General features: G+C 44.5%; 1 long non-coding RNA gene across 1 annotated transcript in view; it reads right to left on the bottom strand.

Annotated features, from left to right (window-relative positions):
• Positions 1-5,598: 5,598 nt before the first annotated feature.
• The window catches only part of LOC123379631, a 37,830-nt gene continuing 17,782 nt past the window's right edge, over positions 5,599-25,646 (bottom strand). Inside the window, exons 3-6 of the long non-coding RNA XR_006584332.1 lie at positions 9,908-10,047; positions 8,687-8,775; positions 7,882-7,993; positions 5,599-5,710 (exon numbers count right to left, since the gene is read on the bottom strand). This is a non-coding gene — a long non-coding RNA (uncharacterized LOC123379631). The remainder of the gene's footprint in view (positions 5,711-7,881; positions 7,994-8,686; positions 8,776-9,907; positions 10,048-25,646) is intronic.

Here is a 25,646-nt window from a genome sequence, read left to right as displayed (position 1 = left end):
GACTGACAAGTTGGTGAGATAGCACCAGAAGTGACTAGAGAAGGGGACCCCTCTGGACACGGTCTGCAGAAAAGTGGTTCCACTGTTCCTCCATTCACAGGGAGCTTCAAAGGGCCTGAGGTGGGCTACTCCAGGAAGTATCTTCAATCATCCTGCAACTGACTAGAATATGAAAAACCTTCAAAGGGATGGAGCCTACTGAAATATTCTACCAAACATTTAAGGAACAAATAATACCAGTTCTGTATAAACTCTCCCAGAATATGGAAGAGGAGGGAACACTGCCCAATTCATTTCTTAGATTACCCAGATACCTAAGCCAAAGACATTATAAGCAAAGAAATCTACAGACCAATATCCTTCATGAACATAGGCTCAAAATCCTTAACAAAATACTAGCAAATCAAGTCCAGTAATACATGAAATGTATAATGCCAAATGAGGTTTATCCTGGGAATGCAAGGCTGGTTCAACAATCAAAAACCATATCAACGGATGAATGAAGAAAAACCATATGATCACCTGAGTGGACACAGGAAATGATGGAGTCCAACCTTTGTGTTCTCCAGATGAGAAGCTCAGGCCCAGAATGGAGAAAATATATTCCTGGTGTAACAAAGGTGCAGCAGATTTAGTGTAACAGATCTGACAAATCCGGATTTAGAATCCAGCTCTCCAGAGCTCAGAGTTGTGTGGGCCTATCACCTTATGGTGGGAGCCAGAGAAACCCTTAAAGTATAGAGAGGCAATAATCCAGAGACTTCATTCTCACCTCTCACATGATGAACAGAAGTGAGGAAGTCGGAACAAGCTAACTGTAGTTCACACCAAGTAGGAAATACCTGAGGTTCATGCACATAAGCACAGAACCAAGAGAGCATTGGGCTCATGTGGAAGGATTTATCTATCCCCTGCATAGACCTTCCAAAAGAGGTAGAAATTGCAACTGTTGAAAACGTGACGCAAAAAATCCACTTCATAATTTGAGAAATACGAGCCACAGTTGTCTTTCTTTTGAAGAAGTTTTTAAAAATCACAGAATTTTTATTAAAATAGGAAAAAAGGCTTTGAAAACTTTGGTATAACTGAAATGACAGAATCCTCCCACACCTACCCCCCACCCAGCTGAGGGCCAGCTCGGTGACCTTCACAAATGTTCACTTTTGTCAGTACCCTACATGAAACCATTTGTAAAAGCTTTCTCACTCTTCTTTAGTAATTTGATATTTGAGTCACCATCATAACACTGGAAGTTTCTTTACTCTTAGTTGCGGTTATTGGAAAATAATGTCAAAACCAAAGTGTCTATTTTTATTTCAGGCAAATTCTCAGCAGTTCTATCCCCAGAAAACCTCCTCGCTATCCACCATTTCCTTCCCCAACACACACACACACACACACACACACACACACACACACACACAGCTGCTTACACATACATAAATACACACACATACACTCTTCTTCCTCTGCCTCTCCCTTACCTGGTTCAGAACTAGATGGGCAAGGTGAATGCAAACCATTTGTGTCACCAGGGTGATAATCAACTACAAACTGGCCTCATCCCCAGCATCTTCAAAGTGAAGCAGAAATTCAATATGCCTTTGCTCCATGCACGTCCCTCTCATACTAGCTCTTTTAAGTTGACTCAGATTATTTTTGAACTTTACAGTTTAAAAGGGACTCAGACATCTATTATCTAATAGCCCCAATTTCCCGACAAGGAAAGTAGAGCTCAATGGAGTGGGTACGTTTCCTCCACTCGCCCAGTTGTACATAAAGGAAGCCATGAACTTGGATCATGGTGCAGGACGCACAGAGGAATTATGGCACCTGACCTCAAGGAAGGCCCTCTTCTTGAGGAGAGTAGCACCAGGCAAATAGGTAAATAGTGAGTTAACAATAGCAACCATTTAATGAGTTCTTTTTGTGCTCCATGCACTGAGCTACATATTATCTCCTTTAACCTACATGGCTACCCACTGAAGTAGGTGTGATCATATCCATTTTCGTAAAAGGAGAGATGAAGCTGGGGGGTCATTCAACATGTTGCAAGTTATACATAACAAGTAACTGGCAGGCTCAGGACATGAATTCAGGCCTGAGGCCAGAGCTTGGGCTCTCCACTGCCTTTGACTGAATCTTGGAAGGTCAAGGATCCTGAAGGAGATGCACACAGTATGTTGTGGAGTTAAGTGTGGGGTGGGAGTGGGGGTATTAGGGAAGGGGCCTGTGGGGTTGAGAAGTGATCACATTTGCTTGGGGGAGGGTATATCAGAGAAGACTGAGCAGCAGTTGAGAGCTGTCTTGATTGAGGGACAGGTTTGAAAAGGCACAGGTGAATAAGAAGACACCAGGTTTCTGGATGGAGTCTATGGTGCCAACAGAGGCTGAGAGGTAGGAAAGTGTACTTTGTATGCAGATAATAATACTAATAATAATAATAATCCTGTGTGGAGGGAAGACATGGGCACTTGCTGTCATGACCAACTTGTGATGTGTTTGGCAAGAAATGGGATACTGAATGGTAAAGGAGAGTTGTTTTTATTTCACGTAATTTTTATACGAATTATAGTCAGAATTGTCCCTGTAAATATCATGGTTCCTGCACTCAAGAGCCTCACCTTCTATGGGGGAGGTAAACAATTAGACAAGCAATCACAGAACAGGAGTAAGTCTTATGAGAGGGTAGGAACAGGGTGATCGTGTCAACGGGGACTTCATGAGGGCATGCTAGAGAGCGATGTCTAAGCTGAGGACTGAGGGGCTTGTGGGCATTGCTCACATGAAGGGGCTGGGGATAGAGGCAGCAGTTTGTTTAGAGGCCCAGACAGGAGACAGATCAGAGCTTGTTTGTGAGGCTGCAGGTGTTGAGGGAGCAGGTGGGAACTGAGAACACGTGAGGCCAGAGGGGCCTGCAAGGGGTCAGCTCATGAGGAGACTGTGTGCGGCGTTAGAGTATATGGTGCCCTGGCCCAGCGCGGGCTCGGGCTGGCTTCCCTCCGCAGCCAGCAAATCAATTACGCCCTCCACCGACTTTCGCCTTGTGTGTTTAGAATGCATGGAGTTAGCCTGCCAAACATCTGCTCTCGCTATTAAGCATGCCATGGTAACCATTGCACTCCCGGGCGTCAGCGCCACCAGGATTGGTAATAATCACAAGTGTCAAAAACGAGAAAGAATGGGGAGGGAAAGCTGGGCACAACCCAGCGGCAAGATGATTGGGCTGGCGGCTCCACTCCGGGGCCCCGCCAGCTGCACCTTCTGCTGCCCCTGTTGGGGGCAGGGGAATTGATGCGGTTCTGGCCTCCTCTTGCCCCTTCTGTTGATCCCTCTCCCTGTATTATTCATCCACTGTTTCGACCGACATTGGAAAATGTGCCTCGCCTTTGCCAGAACAACATATGTGCCCCTGCGTCATTGTGTGTGATAGATAAACCCGCCAACAGTTCGCCAGACCCAGGGGCCCTCTGGGTGAAGACCCCACATTGACACAGGCAGGCAGCATGGTGCCCTGGCGGGAGTGCGGCTCTGCAGACAGACAGACCTGGCTTAGGATTTTAGCTTCGTAACCTCAGGGGCTTGAGACCCTAGGCAGATCTCTTATCCTCTCCGAACGCCACTTTTGCAAAATAAGAGTAGCCATGCTGGCCTCATAGGGTTGTTTGAGGGCTCAGGCACTATGCTGAGTACTTTCTTCAAATATGACTCTCCACAGCCCTACAAGGTAGACATCACGATCCCCATATTACAGAAAAGAAGACTGGGGCTGAGCGGTTGAGTGGCTCATCCAAGTCACAGAGCTCGCGATGGCAGGCCACAGCCCGCACTTACTGCCTCAACCATGCTGCTTTCTACACCTACAAAGTTCTTCCTGTGTTCAACTGAAGCCCCCTTCTTGATAAACAGTATTCATTGGTCCCAGCTCTGCTGCTGGAGCCACAGGAAATAAGCCTCGTCTCTCTTCCAGAAAAAGCCCTTCAAAAATGCAGAGCCAGATCCCTTCACCCCGATCTCCTGTTCTCTGGACTGACAGACCCTGAGTGCCTCAGTGGGTTTTCACAGAGCCACCCACTCCCTGCCGGATACCCTGCAAGCGGGCTTGGCCAGTGTTTCTCTCACAGAGGGGCCCAGAACCCCCACGCTCCTGGATGCCAGGTGGGGTTTGTACGCTCCCTTCCCGTCTCTGCATCAGGAGCACCCACTGAGTACCTGAACCCGGAACTGGCGGGGCCGGTGCCATCACCTGGAACACACCCAGGACGCTGTCCTGTCTTTCTCTGGATCCTGGTCTCCAAGCCAGGCACGCAGTACCGTGGGCTCCAGCGCCCTCTTGTGTAAAGGGAGAGAAATCTACAGGAAATAAACACAGGAGAGAGCGGGAAAAGAAGCCCATTGTCTCTGTTTAAAAAAAAAAAAAAAAAAAAAAAAAAGCTCACCCACTCCCACAGCTGCTGTAAATTTGTATTTCGGCTTGAATGTTCCTCCAGGTTGTGAGGTGGGAGATTACCCTGCAGCCGTCTAGAGGTAAACCTGGCTCCTGATGATGTCAACCTTTCAGGAAAGAGGCAAGCCTGGCCGCCATGCCCCCCACCCCCTTCCTTTAGCAAAATCTCATTTAAACCTCCACCCCAGTGTTTTTCAGCCATACCAAGGACGTAAGGAGAAGGGCATGTAGTGATGCCTGGGCCCAAGCATCTGAAGTAGAGAGGCCATCCCGCCTCTGCCCCATAAGGGCCAGGGAGGTGACTGGGAACACCATCCAAAAAAGGTGACCGCTGATTGACCCGTGAGCTGACCTGGGACCTTTGGAGGCTCCTTACCCCCATCTCCCCTGTCGATGGGGTGTGAGTTCTGCTTCCCTTTCCTGCTCCCAGAAGCTGCTGCAAGGACACAGCCTGGAGACAGTAATGTGGTGCTGAGAGCACTTGCCCGGTATATGTGACTGGACCGTGTTGAGGCCTCTTTATAAACTTTTAAGACTTGGTGGGTGAGCAGGTGCAGAGATTTATTTCTCTTGCTGGCGCCCAGGGCGAGCCTCGTGTGTAAGTCCCTTCACTTGTTAAAACTGCCACCTGCCAAGCTGGGGTGGTCTACCTCTCTCTTCCATCTCTCCTTGCCCTCCTTGTAGGGGGCCTGGTTTCAGATTGATTACACCTGGGAAGCTCCCGATAGGGTTTCCAACCAACAATGATAGCAGTAAGGGAAACGGGTTGAGGAAGGATTTATCTGAGGCAGTAATGGGGAATAAGTAAGAGCCAGCTGAGGTCAGAGAGCTCCTTGGGTTGGCTCTCAGGGCTGTGGACATACCCACCCCTGGTCCCGCGCTCCTGCTTCATGCAAATGGTATGTGGGAAGTTTTGCCCAGTAAATCAAGCAACCACTCCTCTCTCCGTGAAAAACTCTCCGGGTGTCATTGAGAAACTCATTTCTCCTCCTCTGTGCAAGGTGGGTCAGAGGCCCCTTCAGTTCTCATACTCTATGAGCTGTAACATAAAATCATCACCGGGTCCGTTTCAAGCATCCATCAGACTCCTGAGAAACTTGGGCTTTTATAACAAAATTTAAAAAAAACAACAAACATAGAGAACACATTTCCATGGAACATGAACTATCATCAAATATTTATTGAGCCTCTACATGACTCAACAGATATGCTGTTGACCCCATGGTTTTCTTCCTTCATGGAAGCAGATCAGTCTTCAACAAGCTGAAAATGAACAACAATATGAAGGGGGTTTTTTATTGCATTCATTTAACATCCTTACAACAAAGGAAGATTACATGTAGGAATGGAACTCAAAACTCAGCTGTCCTATTCCTCATACACAGGGCTATAGAACATCTGCTTCCCCCTGATTAAAACTTTTTCAGTGGTTTCAGAACTTACGTAGCATGAGCCACTGAGTTCCGCCTTGGATGGAGCCAGAGAGAGGCACATGCCATCACAAAAATGGCACAGAACTGCCCTTTTATCAATCTGTGTGCTCTGTCCCCCCTCATGAGTGCCCCTCATGCCTGCCCACCTCCCCCACAGCTTCATCCTCTGACTGGTGACAAGTCCATGGAACCACACACACTGTTCCTGTCTGTTCAGCCAGTGCTGATGACGGAACTGGGGTGCCCCATGTCTCTGCTGGGACCCTCTGGCATGAGAGCCAGCACCCAGCTGCCCTACCTTCTGTACCTCTTTCCCATCTCCCCTCCCTGGTTCTCCACCAACCCCACCAGCTGTCCTCTGCTAGGAGAGTCTAGCCACCTCCTTGTGGGGGACAACTGGGGCCAAGAAGAGAAAGAAATGAAGTGGGGATTCAAGACAGATGAGAGAGAGAGAGAGAGGAGGGTAACAGGGGAAAGGAGAGAGAGAGTAGTGAAAAGACAGGGCTATAACATAATTTCAAGTATGTTCAAGTGATGCCACTCAAATAATCCCATCTCTTGTTTGGTAACTTTGAAGATGGTTTTTAAACAAACATTTCGGGGAAGGGGCAAAGAGGGGCAGACACCACAGGGTTTGTGTTGAGAGCATAGTATTGGTTTCAAATAAGCCATTTTGGATTCCCCTCTGTTTCCTTGAATGCAATGTTACCATCTACAGATGGAGATCCCAGTGGGCACAGGGCTACCTACATCTCTTTCAGTTCACATTCCGCCCAGTTGGGAGAGCACAGAAGAATCATTCCTGCAATAGAAGCTGTGCGATACATGACCTGGGGGCTTCCTGGGGATGCGAGCTTTGCAGACCTGGCCAGGCTGGAAGACTGTCCGGCAAGGTGTCTTTTCACGTGCTTTGAAAATGTTGAGTCTTTGATCTTGATCTCAAGACACAAATGACTCAGATGTGTGAAAGTATTAACAAGATAGTATGATACTACCCCAAATGGCCAGTATTTCAGTACTTAACAATAGCACATTAGAGCATAATCCCATCATGTCTACACCCAGTGCAGCCCATTCTTTCTCATGAGATAGGAACATGAACGTGAACTTTGCCCCACGACGTAGACATAGGAGACAGAGGCTGTGCCGAGTGTGTTTTCCATCTCATTCAAAATTAAAGCCCAGAAAGCCAAGCCTTGCTCACAGATACATACTCAGAGACAGCACACACAAAGGCAAGTCTCGTCTGCAGGAGGCAGATAACAAGGCAGGTGCAGGCAAGCAGAGGCTGCTGCAGCCTAGAAAGGAAACGCCAGCCCAGAGGATGCCTTGATAACAGAATCCCCATCCCTGCTGCTCATGGTAGGCCATGTTAATGCAGCTTAAGGGTTATTTTCTCCTTTAAAGAATAGGTTGGGTTTTAAAACCTCATCTTCTTCCAGCTGACAGGCTCACGCTTTGCCAAGCTCTGTTAAATACTGACTCATTGGAAAGGAACAGCCCTTTCTAAAGGAGAAATTGGATGTGTATTTGTGTAAACCTCCTTTAAGAGGTTTGCATAAACCCCTTGTGATTACATGGCCTGGAGATTTGTTCCTGGCTTCGTGGCCCCTCCAGCAAGAGCTTTCTTTCGTAGTTATCTCAGCTCATTCTTAAAACTTGTGTAAGCTTTTGTATCTGGAGTTCTCAACCAAAGCCATAAAACCGCATCTGCTCAAAGGCTGGTTGGCTCAGAGATGAAGGCTAAGGTCACATTTCAGTGGGAGAAAAAGGAGGAAGATTAGATATACACTGTAAATGCAAAATGATTGGTTTGGGGAGTAGGTTTGCCTGAAGCCCTTAGATTTCCTTGATCTGAATAACGTCCTTTTCAACCACCCCCCACCGACACTGAGACATAAATGCCGTGACTTCACAGTGCATTAACAATCACCCAGAAAGTAAAAACTTCAATCACAGGTGTTTGGTTTGGTGACCTGGATGAAAATGTATACTATTTACCTCTTTCCTCCAACATGAATTCAGCCAACTTAGCTGGTGTGTGAAGACAGGCACAACTGGAGCTTCCCATCTGCCTTCATTCCCACTCTTTGCTTTTGCAAAGATGTTCCTGCTAGAGAAATCCAACTGTTGTGTTGTTTGTTTGCTTGTTTTTTTTTTTTTTAATCAGCCCCACCTGCATTTTTCCTAGGAAAACCCACTGAGTCCTCACCAGCAACCACTCACAGGTTTGTCACGTGTTTGCTCTTAATACATTAGATATGTCATTAGTGCAATAAAGCAAGAACGCGGGCTTGGGAGTCAAACGGGCCCGTACTTGTTTTTCAGTTCTGCCATTTACCAGCTGCATGATCTACCTGAGCCTCAGTCTCCTCATCTGTAAGCTGGGGATAGTAAGAATTAAAGAAAATGTACATCATAGGATTGCTTTGATAATTCAATTAAATGAAACAATAAATATTTTTAAGGTACCCAGGATGTAGCAAGCTTTTATAAATGTCTTCATGAAGGACTCTAAGTAAAGACTGCCCCGAAAGGCTTTGGACACAGGTAAAGATGAGGAAGGAGAATGCTGCCATGAAAAGTTGAGGCACCACCATAAGAAGACTGGGCTGAGCCTACATTACTACCTGACTGAGGGTCAAGCTTAACCAATATTACGTCTGTCTTCTACCCTCCCGCTCCTGGGTCAACTAATGACGGGACCAGGAAGGATCTACCATACAGGTCAGAAGGTAGATGTTGAATACCACAACACCTCCAAAAGAAATGAACCCTGCCATACACCAAAGACGTGAGAACTTACCAATTAGCACAAAGTCATAATGCCTGTGTTGGTCAGAGTAATGCTGTGACACCAAGCTCACTGCCATCGTTCCATTGGGATGCTGATGCCTGGACAACCACACAGCAGGCATAGGAAAAGGGTATCTGGTGAGTCCATACTTTCGAACAGACAAGCTGGACCACTCTGGCAGTGGGTGGCCACTCATGGTGTCTCTTATGCTCTGTGTCTTTTCTCACAAGCATAATAACTCTCTTTTTGTGTTTGTAGCATAGAGTTAGAGTAGCCCAGGTGTCCGCTCTCTGAACACTGCTCTTCTCTGTCCACCAGCACTCTCAGGCTGATTTCATCTAGCCCATGGCTTTGTATATACCACCTACACCCAGTGTTTCTCACTTATCTCCCCAGCCTGGCCCTCTCCTCTGAACTGCAGGCATCCAACTCACTACTAGGTATCTTCACTTGTGTGTCTAAGTGTTATCTCAAATTTAACAATTCCAAAAAATGAACTAATTCCCCGCCACCATCACAATTCCAAACCTGCCTCGCCCTCTTTCAAAAAAAAATGACAACTCAGTTGATCCAGCCAAAACCCTACAATCATTCTCGATGCCTCTATTTTTCATATATTCCACATCCATGCTATTAGCAAGTCCTATAAACTCCCATCCCAAAATGTATCCTCACTCTGACCTATTTTTGTGACTTTCCAAATATCATTCTGGCCAAAGCTCCCATACATTATTACAATAGACTCTTAACAGGCCCCAAGCTTCAACTGCATCCCCTTCCAATATAAATCTTCTTTCCACATAGCATGAAGAGTTTATTCTCTTAAAATATACGCCAGATTATGTCATTTCTCACTCAAAGTCTTCTATTGGCTTCCATGGCATTCAGAATAAAAGGCAATCAATCACATTGAAAACCCTCATAATCACTCAAATTTTGCTGAATTTATCAACCTATAATTTTTTAAGTAAATTCACAATATGGAATAGTCATCTCATTTTCCAGAGGAAAGAAATCAAGACTTCAGGGGACATCAGTCCAATTGGTGGCCAACCATGAACCTTATATATTTCTTATATTTGGGGAACTCCCTGTGTGACTTATGTCATCTCCCCAAAGTAGAAGTCAGACTTAACTTTTTCCAGTCTCCCTTACGGCAAGGATATTGGTATGTGACCTAGGCCCTGCCCATTAGTTGCCACCTTGGCAAAACCTTCATTCACAACATACACTGTAAGGAAGCAGGCACTGGTCGAATCCATTCCTGGAGTGTGTAGATGGCAAAGAGTGCCGATGTGAGCTTCCATTGACGTCAGTGCCAGATGTCCTCCAGGTAGTATTCACATTCTCTGTCTCCACACTGCCAGTGCCTGGTGGAGGTGAGACAGCATGAAAGGCATTCCAGAAAGGCATTTGGGTATTGTTCTGCCTGTGCAACCATTGGACCCTATTCTCTAACCTGGAGTTCCTTTGACCTCCTAATACTTGTTTATGTTTTGCTTTAAACTGGTTCAGATGGGTTTTCTTTATTGCCATGATTAATCAGAGACCAAATCACTCGACACCTTGAAGAAAAATGAGGTAAATGGTCTTCTGCTTGCAAAAAGAGATGTATCAGGGGGCCAAATAGATAAAAACCATCATTAATAGTCTCGTATTTCATTTCTTAGGTTTCAAAACAGCATAAATGATAGTCAGTGTTTTGCATTATAGATGTGAATTTATAAAATATGCTTGCACAATAGAATAAAACTTTTATGTGTTTATTTTTCGAGTGAAATCTTATACTCTAGTATCTAAAAGCATTCTAATAAAAAAATTTTAAAGCTGGTCTTGTTTATAGATGAGAAAACTGAGCCCAGGGAGAAAGTTATTTGTACAGGAAATTATAGTTATTCATAGACAGATGCCGGGCTAGCCTTGAGGCCTCCTGACTCCCAATTCCACGTAAGTTCTAGTTCAAGATGGTGTCTCAATGGAAAGTAGGGATTCAAACAGATACTTCTACAACAATGTGCATAGCACCATTAATCACAATAGCCAACAGATAGAAAGAACCCAAATGTTCACCAACGGACGAATGCATCAGTAACGTACGGTTCCACACACACAATGGGATATCATTGTCTTAAAGAGCAATGAAGTTCTAATATACGCTACAACATGGATGAACTTTGAAAACATTATGATAAGGGAAATAAGCAAGACACAAATGACAAATTTTGTATGCATCTCCTTAAGTGAAACATCTAGCATAGCCAAAATTTTAAAGATAGAAAGTAGATTAGAGGTTACTAAGGGCTACATAGTGGAGGTTTGGGGGAGTTATTGCTGAATATTGCTTATTGTTTCACAGTTTCTTGTTTGAGATGATGGAAACGTTTTGTAATTAGTGGTGATGGTCACACCTGTGAATGTAACTAATGCCCCTGAATTATACACTTAAAAATATAACATAGGATGTAATGTTGCATTTATATATAATTTGATAATGTAATACCAACAAACACTGAATCGTATGCTTTAAATGAGACAACTGCATCTCAGTGTGAGATTATACATATATAAGTCAATTATAATCTCAATAAGGCTGTTTAAAAGTAAAATGTCCTGGATAACATGAAACAATTCTAACAATTATTGAAACATTAAAAATGATAGTATCTCGTCAGTTCTCACCCGTTGGATCACTGGGGAAAACAAAGAAGTATTCAAAACCTGAATCGTCACCAAGAACTGGAATGGGCTTTTCTCAGAGATCGGTGGGATAAACACCCCAGAGTAGATGGTTTAAAGACCCTAGAGTGAGGCCAGATTCACTTTTCAACTTGTGAGGTAGAGTGCCAGCCTGGTGTTTTGGCAGTCACTGAACTCAGACAATCACCAAACTCCATCCCAACCTGACCATTTGCTCGTTGTGCTGCATCATCTAGTGTCCACTGGGCAACGCCAATGGCATCAATATTCAGTTATTCATTCAGACAACGAACACAAGCTGCCAGCCTTTGAACCAGCAGGTAAAATGAAGGTGGAATAAATTAGCATTTAGTAAACCCGTGCAGTGTAGCACATCGATGCAGAGGCAGTGCCTGTTTTTCCTTGTAAATTATTTCACCCATTAAGATTAGTTGGGATAAAAAGACAAAGACAAAGCTTGAACATGGAAACAACAACAACAACAACAACAATGCTGTGCTCTTTCTAAAATGTTCTACGCGTGTGTGCACATTCGAATGTAACATAGGTGAAAAACATGCCTGCATCTATTGCGTTCAGGAACACGCAGAAGTGTTCACACCCGCAACATTCCTTAGGTGAAACCCTCCAATGTCTTCCTGTCACTCCTGGAATAAAGTCTATACTTCTTATTCTCGCCTGCAAATCTCTACGAAATACGACCTTGCCTGCTACTCCCGACTCATCTTCTATTCTCTTTCTTGGATTATACTCTGGCCACACTGGTCTCCTTGGTAAGTAGACAGACTTACCAAATGTTCACCACATCAGAAACACTTCACACATGCTCTCCCCCACGTGGGATGCTCTCCCCGTGACCTTCACACGGCCTCCTGCCTCAGTCTAGTTAGGGCCCCATTCAAATGCCACTTTCTCAACAAGGCCATCCCTGACTCAAGTACCCCTACACACTGGTGTCTCTCTCCAGCCAATTAATCCACCTCATCTTCTTTCACAGCTTCTTTCACAATTGTCACTACCAGACATAATATCATATATTTATTTGTTGCCTTTTTCTTTTGTTTTCCTCTAGAATGGGGGCAGTCTGTTTTTGTTGTCTCTATGTAACCCAGCATGGTAGCCCCAGGGCGTAGAGCAGCATCTAGCACAGAGAAGAGGCTCAATAAACAGTTGCTGAACGCATAAATGAATGTTTCCCCCACTCATCGCCAGACCATAAGCCTCCATAAGATAGGTTATGGGGGCTTGGTGAGCACTCCAGTGGAGAGCAGGCCTGGACTCTGAGACAAAGGGCAGCCCTCCACCGTTGTAAGGAGTTTGATTCATCACATATGTCCTGGCCATTATTCGTACTCTACACAGCAAGACTAAGACCAACCAGAGAAGAGATTTTCCTGGACTCTCCTAGATTTTCTCCATCTCTACGATATTGCTTATTTCTGTCAGTCAGCTGACTACCCAGTCTTTGAGACTCTTCCAGTTGCTGAATATCCTTCCATGCCGTTGTGCCGTCTACCTGAGTCTCTTCCTCTAAAGGGAAGGGACCCATTTGTTTGCTTACGGTACCGCATGAATGTATTGACTTATGTTCCTGCCAACCAATCACAGATACAAGAAGGACCCTGTCTTGTTCACTGCTGTATCTCAAGTGCCTGGCTGCGCTGGATGGGGTCTGGTGCACAGTTAGGACCTCAACACACATTTGTTGAATGGAAGGATATGTGAATAAATGGTGGGCCCCAGTTTATATTCCCTGTACGTTGACTGCCTACCTGCGTGCATAATACACAGAGCTAGACGGTGAACACTCAGAACAGAACTAGTCTCTGCTCTGCACTTACTCCTGATTTCCACCGCCATTGCCCGGCTCCCTGATTAGGGTTCTTTCTAATACCCCTCTCAGCTGTCCTCCCTGCCTCCAACACCAATTAGACAATGCCTGATAACTTCACCTGGCATTCTGTATGTTGGCATCTGGATTCCCCCACCCCTAACAAGTCCCATGCCTCCTCTTGAATCTGCCATTGCTAAGCACCAGCTGATGATTGCCCAGACAGAAGCCATCTGCTGGTTATTAAGGAAAGTTAAATAAGCAAAGGAGCTCCAGGGGAGTTTAGCAAAAAAGAGCACCATATGCATAGAGAATTGGCAACCGGTTGGCCCCTCTGACACAAGGTTCATTATGGCTATGTTAAGCATGCTTCACTCGAGATTATTCAGCTTATTGGCTTATGGGAAGCCCCTCTTGATAAATCTGTCCTTATGCTCCTCCCTAGTGCAAAAGCAGCCCCATAGCACTTCATTATATACTTCTGTCATTCACTCTGTCTCAAACAGAAGTCTCATCAGGGGCCAGGGTGGGCCTGGTTCCGGGCACCAGTTAGTTCAACCCACATAATACTTTTTGAAATTTGTATTGTGTGGTTAGTCACGGTGAGCAAAACAGACACTGTCCCCGTTCCTGTGGAGATTATAATGGAGCCACGGAAACCATGATCTTAATGACCGACATGGGAAGCGAGGTAAGATCCAATCCAAACTGGCTCTCGAAAGTCATTAAAGGTCAAAACCAAGAATGTCAAAACCATCACTTAAAAACTGAGCCAACGCCATGATACTAAGGCAAAGGCCAGAAATTAGCTGAACGTGGAACAGGAGAAGAGCAAGGGCAGGGGAGAAGCCTCGAGGGTCCTGAGTCACTAAGAGGAGTAGGGCCCAGGCTCCTAGATCTTACTTTCAATGACCAAACATTTCCCGGGGCACAGAGAGGCCAGAATGGTGTTTAAGAAACAGGGTGGGCTTGTTTGCGTGTTTCTTCAATCAATATTTGTTAATTACCTATGATGCACTAGCCCTCATGCTCTAGGATCCAAAAGATAGAAAGGTAAACAAGATCTAAGCCCAGGTACAGGGTTCTGACAGGCTTAAGTAAAACATAAAGACTCCATATACTAACTAAAGTATTAGGACACTCAGAGGTGTCTGACTTAGTTATCTGAAATAGAGACAGTTTTTTTGCTTCATTTTTTTAATGTGAGACCTTAAAGAGAAATGTTGTGGAGGCTTGAGTTAAAAGGCTATTTATTTCAAGATTAGAATAAGAGATAAGATAGCGTTTTGGAGGGGAGGGGCCATGGAAATTGGACACATAAACGTGTAGTCAGGAAGAGTTTTAGAAATAAATAAAAGGGAACTTGTAAGGCAATGTAACATAGTGGTAGGAAACAGGAACATGTGGGTCAAACTGATCAGAGCCAAATCTTGCCCCCACCCCTTGCAGCTGAGTGACCTTGGGCAAGTTACTTAACCTCTCTATATCTCAGTTTCCTCAGCTAGTGTGGAGATGGTTTTCGAATGTGGCTGCTACATTCCCTCCCGTACTCCTTAAAAAGTGACTTTGTAGCTTTTCCCTTCTTAAGGAGCCAACAGAATGTGGCAAAAATACCGCTCTGCGGTTTCAGGGCTTAGGCTTTAAGAAGCCTCGTGGCTTCCGCTTTCCCCTCTTGGAAGCCATGGAGAGAAACTCAGTCGCAACTCCTGAGTGGTGGCAGACCACGTGGAGAGAGAGGCCACACGGAGGAGAATGAAGGCGCCTCAGCAGGTAGCCAGCATCTAGGCCTCAGGTGTTACATGGCACCATCTTGGATCTCCCAGTCTCAGTCAAGCCACTGCAGGCAGCACCACATGGAACTGACATGAACATACTCTCTGAGCTCCGAACGTCCAAAGTCCTACCCCACAGAATGGGGGCCGATGAAATGGCTGTTGTTCTAAGCCCCTGTGTTTGGGGATGATTTCAATGCCCGCTACCGCTGGTCAACAACCCAACTATCTAACTCATTCTATACCCCTCACTACCACAAGAGGTGGCAGAGTTTGGTCAGCAAAACAGGAACAACTCCGTGTATTCCAGGAAGAAGGCATTCCTTATGGGAGTAAGGGCTTGAACATTCACTGGAGTAGCTGGAGGAGCAACCATCAGGGGGGCCAACACCGAACACTCAGCCTTGGGAATTGTAGGGGGTGATTCTAAAGAGCTCGCCGTAAAGTTGATGAAGATGTCTGTGAAGCTCCCGCCAACTATGTAGCAGCAAAGCAAATAGTATCGAGAGCTTGTAGGAAAACCTCTGAGAACTCCCTATCTGCCCTGGCGTAGGGCTGCAGCTGACTCTTGCTTCTCCTTCCCTTCCATCCTCCAAATCCCCTGCTAGTGCTGCTCGTTGGCCAGTTCTAACCTGAAACCCCATAGGAAGGGGATTCCAGCAAATGGAGCCCGTAGCTTCTTAGAGTCCTTGGGTGGAGTGCTAGTGACGTCAAGTTAACAACAGAACGTGCAGCCCAAGGTTCAATTCATTAATTCTTAGAAAGTCTTCATTTTCCTGTTCGCTTCTTGAATTGGACCATGTTCCTCCAAATCCTCTCACGTTGGATGATAGAGAACAAGGTAGAAGGAAGGAAGGGAGGGAGGGAGGAAAGAAGGGAGGAAAGAAGGAAGGGAGGAAGGAAAGAAGCAAGGAAAATAAACCTATGTGTTCAAGAATATCCACAGGATAGTGTCCTCTTTCTCCAGTGAGGGGTAGCACAGATAAGAGCAGCAGTCCTGGGGCGGAATACAGGCAATGGAGCAGAACAACCCCAGGTGACTGGGGCCATTATGAAAAGTCCCTGGCAAGAAGTCTCCTGCAAAGGAAGAGTAATATGGGCTTTTCGCCACAGGAGATCAAGGCGTCCCACCACAGAGATTGGGACCTGCCTCTGTCGTGTTTGGAGGTGACTGAGGTTTATTCATGATAGAACTATTTGGGAAACATATGCAGTCTTCAGACTCAACGGCAATTATTGGCATTCACTCATTCATTCTAAAATCACTTCCAAGTTCTCCCATAAACTTGGAACTTGTCGACGGATAGTTTCTTTGCTGGTCTTGCAGAAAATTGGGCAAATAAATCAAACATCTATAACACACTAAAATATATATACCTGTGTGTGTGTGTGTGTGTGTGTGTGTGTGTGTGTGTGTGTAGCTGGGGGGAATGTAAAGATGTTATCCAAGCACCCAACGAAAAAGCAATTGAGTCTAGGGTTTAGGGCTGGAATTTGGAAAAGCTCAAAGGCAAATGGCCTTTATATGCATACTTTTGAAAGATGTCTAGAAATTGACTGCAGACAAAAGAGGTCAAGGGTGTTTCATGCATATGCAAAAGCACAAAAATGTGAAAATGTACAGTGCCACCTGGGACCCATAAGTTGTCCGGAAGGTCTAGGATCAAGTATTTCAAAGGAGACAATTCTCAGAGCCAGGTTGGAAGAGTGGGTTGTGTCAAGCTTTAAAGACTCCCGAAAGCCATTTTGGAGAGTTCAGATCCTTTTCTTTAAGTAGGCAGTTTCCAGATGGATTTTCATTTGCACCAAGTGTTTCATTCATTCTCTGCTGGGATACTGAAAAAATGTTTGAGCTTCTATTGTTATTGCTAACAATAGCCATGGAAATGAAGTACTCAAATAAAACTGAAATAGAATAAGAAGTTTCAAAAATACTCAAGTACATCCAATAATATCGCTCTCACCATAAAAATGTGAGTATTAATACAGCAAGATATTTTACAGGGTTAATTAAAACATTGTATGAATTGTTATTTTTAACCTTTTTTACTTTTATGTTATATAACATACATGATCTACGACTATAGTTGTACCTAATATGATTTGTAAATACCTAAACGAATCTATGTTGTGTGTGGATGCTGAAAAGCATTTTACTAATAAGTGTGCATAATCAAAATGTTTGAAGGGCACTTGGCAAGTAATGGAAAGCCAGCAGAGGGTTCCATGCAACTTAGTAGTCTATTAATGTCAATTTTTAGACATTTCACTCTGGCAACTATTTGGAGAATGACTGAAGGAGAAAAAGAATGAAAACAGGGAAACCATTTAAGAGGATAGTTCAGTAGTCAAGGTGGGAAGTAAGGGTGTCCAAATTAGTTGCTTTCCATTGTTTAAAACTCTTACAATAAGGGGCGCCTGGGTGGCGCAGTCGGTTAAGCGTCCGACTTCAGCCAGGTCACGATCACGCGGTCCGTGAGTTCGAGCCCCGCGTCAGGCTCTGGGCTGATGGCTCAGAGCCTGGAGCCTGGTTCTGATTCTGTGTCTCCCTCTCTCTCTGCCCCTCCCCCGTTCATGCTCTGTCTCTCTCTGTCCCAAAAATAAATAAACGTTGAAAAAAAATAAAAAAAAAATAAAACTCTTACAATAAAATGCAATTAAGAATATTTGAAAGCAAGGTGACAATTTTGCTAGTGGGTTGCATAGTGCTAGGGTCTGGAGTATGCGTCTGGAGTATGCAAGTTCACAAAAGCACTGCATTCCTCCAAAAATAACTCAGGCTCTTGGTAGCAAGGACACAGGGGTCCACAGTATTTTTTAGCTCAAAGTTACAGAGATTTCTTCTGATATAAAGGGAGGCAAAGGGCATTCCAGGCCAGGGGATCATACATTCAGAAGTCCAGAGCAAGAAGTGTGTCTGGCAGGTACAGGGAACAGAGAAATGCCCTTGGATGTAACTGAGGATAGAAAGGTTAGCTGGCCTCAGATCACAAAAGGCTAGAAATGCTATGCTCCCTAAGTAAGTTGTATCCCGTGACAAGTTTAAACAAGGGATGTTCTCTGAGATAAAGACTGGCATGGCTAGAGTGCCACCAATGGCCTTAGATCTGGGACACAGGGGTTGGACGGCAACAAGGACAGAGCAAGAATTCCCCCAAGCAACTAAGCTTCTGTAATTTCACCTTATGACCACATGGGGGCGGACTCAACCCACTGCTTCCCAAAAGTTCTCAGGCTCCGCTCAGAACTTCCCGCAGATTTCACCGTCCTAAATGATCACACACCCTGGTGGCGTTTAGCGTTGCCTGTCTTTGGGAGAACGCACTTTTTGGACATTATGGGTGTTTTAGGATTTTCATTAACAGTCCTTGAGATTCCCACGTCAAGTTCTTACCTGTTCTTTTCATTTTCAAAGTGCATAGACGGCATCCCATAGGACCTATAGCCACGGTAAACACCACTTGTGAACCCCACTTGCTTTACAAAGTTCAGCACACCATGTAGGCTAACCCCATTACCTCCATCTTATAGATAAGAAAGATACAGATAAGTCCCAAGCAGGGCCATGACCAGAGGAAACAGTACAGTTGGGAAATGAAAGGAGCCAGAGAAGCAGCACAACAGGAAAGATCGGGAGCACAGGTCATCTGGGTCTAAATCCTGCCTTCACCACTTATGGCCAAGTAACTCTGGGCAAGCTCCTTCTCTTCTGTGCCTTGGCTTCCCCGTCTCACCTTCCTCAGGTTAAATTAGTTTCTAAAAATCTTTTTTTTTAAATTGCTTCCAATGAAGCCAGTACTTAAGTACCACACACATTAAGTCTCATAATAATTTCAAAGATTATGTTTTCACATTTAGAAATTCTATTGGTGCTAATACACATACGAGTTATTTTGCTACGTGTGAAATACCCCATTTTCACCTTACAGAAGCTCATTTTTCACTATCTTTCTGGATATTTGACCTACTTTCCTTAATGTCTCCTTCAGATTGCTTTATTTTCTTCCAAGATGTGAATTCCAGTCCTCCTCCTTGTCCTTCTTCCCCTCCCTCCTCCTCCTCCTTCTCCTTTTTCCCCTCCCCCTCCGCCCTCCTCCTCCTCCCCCTCTTCCTCCTCCTCTTTCTTCTTCTTGTGACACAGTCAGTCAACAAATACTTATTGAGGATCCACTATGTGCTTGTCACTGGTGATACCACAGTGAGTGAAGCAAGTTAAAAAAAAAAAATCGGGGCGCCTGGGTGGCGCAGTCGGTTAAGCGTCCGACTTCAGCCAGGTCACGATCTCGCGGTCCGTGAGTTCGAGCCCCGCGTCAGGCTCTGGGCTGATGGCTCAGGGCCTGGAGCCTGTTTCCGATTCTGTGTCTCCCACTCTCTCTGCCCCTCCCCCGTTCATGCTCTGTCTCTCTCTGTCCCAAAAATAAAATAAAACGTTGAAAAAAAATTTAAAAAAAAAATCACCTCTGTTTGTGGAGTTTGCATTCTAGTGGGGAGCAGAGGGAGAGAATAAACACAAATCAGAGCATTGTAGCATGCCGAATGAGAATTTGTGCTATAAAGAAAAATGGAACAGCAGGGAGAGACTTTGTCATTTTACGCAGGGCAGTCAGAAAAATCCTTCTTGAAATGATCATTTCTGAGCAAAGTCCAGAAGGAGGTTCGGGACAGAGCCGTGCAGGTATCTGGCAGAAGAGCACTGCAGAGAGAGAAAAGAGCAAGTGCAAAGGCCCTGAGTCAGGAGTGTGCCTGACGCATTCCAGGAAGGTACCATGAGTGCAGCAGATTGAAAGGGGGGAGTAACCGACAAGGGCAGGGGAATGACAAGAACCAGATGATACTGGGCCTTCGGGGCTATCACGAGGATTAAAGCCATTCGGCAGCTGTATGAGCAGACGAATGATATGACCCGATTTTGTTTTTTTTTTTTTTTTTTTTTTAATTTTTTTTTCAACATTTATTTATTTTGGGGACAGAGAGAGAGCATGAACGGGGGAGGGGCAGAGAGAGAGGGAGACACAGAATCGGAAACAGGCTCCAGGCTCCGAGCCATCAGCCCAGAGCCTGACACGGGGCTCGAACTCACGGACCGCGAGATCGTGACCTGGCTGAGGTCGGACGCTTAACCGACTGCACCACCCAGGCGCCCCTCGATTTTGTTTTTTTAAAGAACTGCTGAGGCAGACAGTCTCTCCTTTGCTGTCCTGCCCATGGCTCCCTTGCAGTATAGTCAATAAACTTCTACGTCCTTTGTTCTGCCTTCAGTGAGTTCTTTCACCACCCACACCACCGGCCTCCACGAGGTTGGGTCCTCCCACATGTGGTGACCTCACAGGAAACTTATGCCAGACCAGGACATCCCCTGGATTATCCAGGAATTTCTCCAGACTTTCTCTTGGTGGCCCTGGCTCTGGTCCTCCCTGGGGAACTGACTACCTCTGGCCAAGGTTACTCCATGGTGAGGACCTGAATCTCCAGAGAGAGCCAGCCAGACCACCCTTGCCCAAAAGCATGAGGGATTGCCCCTCTTGCCCTTAGGAGGGATCTTTCCTTCCCTCTCCTCTCTTTTTGGCCCTTCAGCAGCCTAACCCTCGTACAGATAACTGAAGGTCTCTGGCCAGGGTGGCTCCCTGGTAGGGTCTGAAGGTCTGAGGGTGAACAGGTCAGACAGCCAGATCCTGTGAGGGCAAAGGACCCCTTTCCTTGCCTCTCCCACTCTGTCCCCCCAACATGCGGCACAACTGGGAGCCGAAGCTTATCCAGGGTGAATCTGCACATGTTATGGATTCAATCTGTACAGCCACCACCTTGCTTTTTTCAGGCCCCCCTCCCTTTTTTTCCCTTGCTCCTGTGGATCCAGCTTCCTCCTTGATCTACAGGCAGAATACATTGTACACATCTGAGTGGCTTCCTCCCTCTGGGACCATGCAGCACAAAGGTGGTTTTCCTGAAAAGAAACCTGGTCATGGCTACCCTGGCTTCTTCCCTTGTTAGGACCCCTGGCCTCAATACTCATATTCCTGACTATTGGTTCCTGATTATTGGTCCCGCCCTCTTCAATCTCTTTGTTAAATCAAAGAGATTCTTCTAGAATCCAACAATTCCATATACGAATGATGGCTCAATAAAGATTCCACCCCATACCAGCAGAGGATCCCCTTCCCCTAAATTCCATGCACCTGAGCACCAAGGAATTTCACTCAAATCGCCCACCAACACATTGATAAAACACCATGCTCTAGTCTTGAACTACACAGAACCCCTGATGGACCCACAAGTCTAGGTAGGGACAGTATGTCTCCCCCAGCATGAAGCAGCTACTGAAGATGAGACCTCCACCCAAATGCCAAAGATTCATCATTGTCCACCTGTCAGAGGGGAATGCAGAGGCCACTTTAAGGCAACAGGTTTGAGCAATGGAGACCTGAGAAAGGCAGAAGGGTCCACAATGACCAATAGGCTAAACAAGCCCCTTAGGTGACCCACCTCAAAATAGCCATAGGCCCTAGCTGACCAATGGACTACTTACAACTGGGCACAATTCCATACTTTCCCATACCTCACACTACCCCCCCCCCCCGACCCTTAACTACAGCCCCCCACCGCTGCCTCTTGCCAGACAGCCTCTCCCTTGCTAGCCTACCTGCTACTCCCTTGCCGTATATGCAACCAACTTCTAGCTCCATTGAGAAAAAAGCAAAAACAAAAAAACAAGAAACAAAAACTGCTCAGGCATGAATGTGCTTGCATGTTTCAAAAGGCAACCACAGAAACCGGAAGACCAGGCTTTTGCAATGATGCAGGTGAGAGATAATGATAACCTGTGAAACGATCGTCAGCAGTGGAGGCGGTGGGGAGAAATACTTGGGTCCTTGATGTATTTTGAAGATCACCTCAACTGGATTTCCTGATTTACATTTGAAATATAAGAAAGAGAGGAAATGAGAGCTCGTTGTCCGAGAACCTAGAAGGATGGACTTCTCACTTCTGAGAGTCTGGAAGACTCCGAGAGATGTGATTTGATGCCAGTAGAATCAGGTTTTACCACCATGGTCTCCCTTGTAATTGGCTAGGTCAGCTGACTCCCAAGTCGATAATGAAAATCAGATGAAAAGAATAGCCAGAAAAATATGAAATACAGGAAAGTTGTGGAGTAGGGGGACCAAGGCCAAAACTTTATTGAAGAAAATAATTAAGCTTCTGGGATTTCAAATTTCAAAAAAAAAAAAAAAAAAAAAAAGACATGTATTAGCACATGAATAGATAGAATGATCAACAGACAGAGGGCTCACATAATCTTAGATCCATCAATAGATAGATAGGTACATATATACATACGTAAATACATAGATAAAGAGAGGGAGGGAGAAAGAATATTTTACTTTCTAAAAAAAACATATAGTATTTTAAATTGGTAGGAAGAAGATGAATGAATTAGTAAATGGATAGCCACTGGGGGAAAGATGAAGTTAGAGCTATACCTCCTTCTCACAGCAAAATAAGGATTGGATGGGTGAAAAATATTAAAGTAAAAATCAAACCACAGCAGAATTCAAAGAAAATGTGGGGAAATTATATTACTGCAGCTGGGATAGTTTTTCTCAGCATGACACAAAGCTGTGAAGCCTTAAAAAAAAGAAAAAAATTGGTAATTCTGACTCTACATTAAAAAACAAACACTTCTATATGGTAAAAATACTAGAATCAAATCCAAAAAGACCAGGAAAACCATGAAGAAAATAACATAAATAATAGATAAAAGTCTACTACTGGGTGAAGGCCATGATTTCAGAGAAAAATAAATGTAAATGTCTCTTACAAAGATATGCACCACATCACTTTTGAGGTTAAAAATAATGTAATTAAAAATAGTAAGTAATAAAATTGGAAAAAAAAAAGTGCAATCATTCCTCACTAATCCAATCAGCAAATAACCATTAGTTCTAAGTTGGCAAGTATGTAGGGAAACAGACCTCCTCATACAGAGGTGGTGGAGACTCTAGAAAAACCAGTTACATCAGCATTTAAATGAACATAACTCTTTGATCCAATTTGTCTACTTTTATGAATTTACCCTCTAGACATTTTCACTCAAGAATTTCTTAAATGCAGGGCAGGGCACCTGGGTGACTCAGTCAGTTAAGCATCCAGTTTGATCTCAACTCAAGTCATGATCTCGCTGTTTGTTGGTTTGAGCCCACGTCAGGCTCCGTGCACCCAGGCTTCCCGAGCTGTCCCCATCTTGACAAATAGCACTACTACCTACGATAAGAACGGTGACCTACTTTTATTTAATTGTCAAAAATTAGATACTTTACTTTTCGGTGCCTCCATTTCTTCATTTGGAAAATGGGTTCATAACAGCATGTATTTCAGAGTATGGTTATGTGGATTGAGTAAAATACCAAGAGATATTGTCATCATTATTTTTGGTTACTTTTTCCATCACCGTCCCCATCTTACAGACCCTGCCTCCAAAAATCTATCCTGAATCCAAAATGCTTCTCTTCATCCCCTCTACTGTTGTCATGCTAAGCCATTATCTACCAGTCTGCTTACTACAATGATTTCCTAACCAGTCTCCCTTCTTTTGCTCTTTTGTTTAATATTTTTTGTTTTGTTTTGTTTTGTTTTGTTTTTACTTTTGAGAGAGAGAGAGTGCATGCACATGCTCATGCACAAGTGAGCAGGAGAGGGACAGAGAGAGAGGGAGAGAGAGAATCCCAAGCTGGCTCCGTGCTGTCAGCACAGAGCCCCACATGGGGCTTGATCTCACGAACCCGTGATATTACGACCTGAGTCGAAATCAAGAGTCGGACACTTAACTGACCAAGCCACCGAGGCGCCCCACCCTCCTTCTGCTCTCACACTTACAATCCATTTTCTTCAAGGAAGACAGTGTCATTTAATAGGGGGAAAAAATCAGATCATGTCACTTTTTGATTAAAAAACTCCAATGGCTTCTGATCAAAATTCACATAAAACCCAAACTTCTTCCCTGGCTTACAAATTCCTTGCCTGACATGATCTCCCTCCTCCTATCTCTCAACCACTCCCCTAACCCTTTTATTTCTTCATCCTCTTCACTCTGCTCTGGAAACACAAATATGCCAAGTTTCTTCTCACCATAGAGCCATTAGTCCTTTTATGGATTCTGCCCCCGCCCTTAACTACACTAGCATTTTTGGCTCCTTGCCAAAATGTTCCCTGTTCAGGGAGATCTTCCTAGACCAGTAAGCCTTAGAGAGCCACTAATCATGCTCTTTGGCATGGCTCTATTTTACTTTTCTGAATAGTGCATAGGGCTATCTGACTTTTTCTTATTGTTTTATTATTAGCTGCCTTCAACTGGAACATAATGTCCCCTGAGCCAGAGCCTTGCCTGTCTTCTTCACCACTGCATCTCCAGTGCCTAGAATAGAAACCAACCTGTGATAAGTGCTCAATAAATGGTTGTTGAGCAATAAATGAATACTATTGCTCAGCAGCTGCAGTGTGCACACATACCACCTCACCAGGTTCACCTGTCTAGGGCAGGGTTAAGGGTTAAGTGTCCTTGGTACCTGGTCACTGTCTACGGTTTGCAACAAGTTTCATCAGCAGCCATTTTGTCAGGCTTCACCTTGCCGAAAATTCAGAAACAGTACAAATTAAACCAGATCAGTAAAGTAGTATTAAGAGTTTATCATGCACATAATAGCAGTTCACAGTCTGGGAAATTTCCAGCCCCAAAATGATATGAAGCTCAGAGACATGACTATGGAGGATGGCTTATACAGTCAAAATTAGGAAGCTATTTAACCATTACAAAGGATTGGTTATTGAAGTGGGTGCTTCTAGACAGCAGGAGATTGGTAAAAGAGATTATCTTACAGCGTTTCGGGAAGGTAACTGAAGTCTCTTTTATGATTATGAGGGCATTTACAAAAAATAATCCAAGCTAAGTTTTGCTTATGTTCATAAAATAAGCTAGATTGTGTGTTGCTTACATGACTTACATGGTATTGTCTGCTCAGGGAATTTTCAAGTTCAGGCTCTATTTTATATTTGAATAGATTTTATATTTGAATTTATATACAACCTTTGAATGTTCTAATTCCCAACCTTTTCTGTACCAACATTAGGAAAAAATTGGCATCAAACACTAATGCCAATCTTTTAAAAAAAATTTTTTAATGTTTATTTATTTTTGAGAGAGAGAGAGAGAGAGAGAGAGAGAGAGAGAGAATCTGAAGCAGGCTCCAGGCTCTGAGCTGTCAGCATAGAGCCCAACAAGGGGCTCGAACTCAGGAACCGCAAGTTCACAACCTGAGCTGAAGTCAGATGCTTAACTGACTGAGCCACCCAGGCTCCCCACTAATGCCAACCTTCTAACCACACCCGTGTGCTCGTTTTTCTATCTTATCCATCCCGTTTTGCCATTTCTTGTTGATTCTTATCACCTGTAAACATGTGTCATATGTTCTATAATGCAATGTGTGTAGAGCAATATGTAAGTATAGATATGTGTGTGTATCAATGTATATATGTATATTTATATACCTTTTATATATACTGCACATAGAGCAATGTGTATATATATGTATATATGTGTGTATGTATGTATAAGTCATATTATGTGTATATATATATATATCATATGTATATAAAATATATATACCTATTGACCATTTAG

Source organism: Felis catus, chromosome C1 (assembly GCF_018350175.1).
Source record: "Felis catus isolate Fca126 chromosome C1, F.catus_Fca126_mat1.0, whole genome shotgun sequence".
NCBI classification, from domain to species: Eukaryota; Metazoa; Chordata; class Mammalia; order Carnivora; family Felidae; genus Felis; species Felis catus.
Note: the sequence above shows the minus strand (reverse complement) of the source record. Positions and strands in the feature narration are given on the sequence as shown.